The sequence below is a fragment of the Aegilops tauschii genome, chromosome 3 (assembly GCF_002575655.3).
Source record: "Aegilops tauschii subsp. strangulata cultivar AL8/78 chromosome 3, Aet v6.0, whole genome shotgun sequence".
Classification (NCBI taxonomy): Eukaryota; Viridiplantae; Streptophyta; class Magnoliopsida; order Poales; family Poaceae; genus Aegilops; species Aegilops tauschii.
Window position 1 is genome coordinate 31,221,201 of NC_053037.3, and position 2,461 is coordinate 31,223,661.

The following is a 2,461-nucleotide window of genomic DNA, read 5'->3' on the forward strand; positions in this document are numbered from 1 at the left end:
GTTATGCAGAATATCCAAGAAAGTATTAGGCGGCACCGACTTTCGCTGAGAGCCCAGCCGGCTTAAGGCATCAGCCGCCTCGTTCTTTCCGCGGTCAATGTGCTATACTTGGTAACCCTGAAAATGTCCGGCAATGGCATCAACCAAGTGCGGGCAGTCCCATCCAACATCATGGTGAAGTATTTGGCCATCGCCGCTTCACTGACCTCCAGCAACTCCATAGCCATCTCGTAGCTTTCAATCCATGCTCCGGGCTGTAAATCAGCCGTGTAATTAGGTACCTTCCTAGGTCCTTTGAAATCTTCGGGCAGACGTTCGTTACGGAGAGCCGGCACCAGACAAGGGACACTTCCGGTCCTCGTAGCTATGCCTGCCTCGATAAAAGCTGTTGGGTGAACCGGAAAAGGCTGATAAGCCGTCAGCTGAGCCGCCTACTCAGCCTCTTGATGTGCTCTGTCTTGATCTACCGCGTTAAAGGCTCCATTACGCGCCGGGCCATGGCCAGCTGGCAAGTCACGGCACCAGACGTTGCTTGAGCCGGCCGCTGAAACCATGTGTCTGCTATAACTTGGGCTCCGGCTTGGACGAGGGGTTGCATGAATCCTGTCCCGGCTATATGAATATGCCTCATGTTGTGCCAAAGCCGTCTGAAGAAGTTCCCTGACCCTGCGGTTTTCGACCGCTGTTGGAGAATCACCCTCGACTGGGAGAGCCGCCAGTCGCGCCGCTGCAGCGATCATGTTTTCCAATGGATTAGAATAATGACCCGGTGGTATTGGCACGTATTGAGGTGGGGAGTATTCATACGGGGAGGCCCCATCACTTGCGGCTGAACTAGCGTTCCAGCCCCGGGTGCCGTGATTTCTGGCGGGTTACTAGGCCCTGCATCGGGCGTGTTGAAGAGGTTTCGAGGATCGTAAACCGGAGGGAGCCGAGATTGAGCCTTCTGATGCCTCCTTCTCATGACCTCATTGGATGCGTTCTGATCCATCGTGAGCCGGAAAGACTGCGCCTGAATCAGCTGAGTCTGGGCGTCCAGAGTCGCCCGTTCTGGAGCCATCCTGATTCCTTCCACTGCCAGATCTTCTTTGGCTCGTGCTATATCCAGCTTTAACCGTGCCACCTCTGCATCATGTTGAGCTTGATCCGCTGGGACGATCGTGGCGGTTAACAGGGCAGTCATCTTATCCGTGAGATCCATCAGCACCTGAGCTGGCGAGTGCACAGGGCCTCCTGCCCCAGCGGCGGAGTTTTGAACAGGTTGCGTGCCGGCCATGAAGATTCCAACCCGGCTTGGCGGCTCAAAAGGGTCCGGAATACTGTCGCCATCGAAACAACCCCCGAGGCTGCCGTCTCGAAGTTGGTACAACGAGTCCGTCTCACCTGTGGATGATTCACCATCAGAGCAGATGGCCGTCTCATCGCTAGATCTAGATCCTTCAGAGAGTCCTCCGTGGATGCATCCCACGAAAGCACACTTCAAGGCGGGCAGAGTCCGGGCGGGTCTCGCATGCTGAGCCGTCTCGATGAGGTAGGTGCAGATGTCCGGCTCAGGGCCCGGCTCGCCGATCTTGCCAATGAAAACGTGGATTCCGCCGAAGGGGACCCGATACCCGTACTCGATTGAGCCGGCGACGGGGCCCCAGCCTGCGTCGTTGATGTAGAGCTTGCTGCGACGAATTTTGGTCATCCGGCCCACAGCGTATCCCTTGAGCCCTTCGAAGCTGCCCTTCAAGAACTCAAATCCACCGTGCGCTGGCCCCATGGTGGGCGCCAACTGTCGTGGAATAGTCACGGCAGATGCCCTTGTGAAAGGACTTAGTCGTGGAGCCATCGCAACTAGGAAGCTTAAAGGGGCTAAAGCGGGACAAAGGACACGAGGGTTATACTGGTTCGGCCCCTTACGGTGAAGGTAAAAGCCTACTCCAGTTGAGGTGGAATTACTAGGGTTTCAATGACCAGGGAGCGAATCCGCTATGCCTGGCTACCGATTTTATGTTACTTGCCTTAAGCCGCCGGCGGGTCATCCCCTTATATACACGGGTTGACGCCCCGCGGCCTATAGAGTCCCGGCCGGCTTATAAACAGTATCCGGCTCGGTAACTAGTTAATCTTGCCTTACAACACAAGTCATGCCATTACGGCAGTTTATCACTACAGGCTTTAAGTCGCCTACGGGCCATTAGCCCTTTATTGAACCGCCATCTTCAAGCTTGATATTGGGCTTCATATAATGAATTGCTATAGCGTAACCCGGCCCCTCCTGGGCGGGTTACACCAGTAGTTATATCCCCAACAAACGGCATGCAGAAGTTTAAGCCTAATTAATTCCAGCGATTTAAGTGGCTGCATGCGTGCCCCCAGCTGCGACTCGTTGCATGCTGCTCTGCGTACTGGCTGCGAGCGATTCTGAGTGCCTGCATGCAGCCGGCCGTAATTAAGGCAGCTAACTGATGTGAAA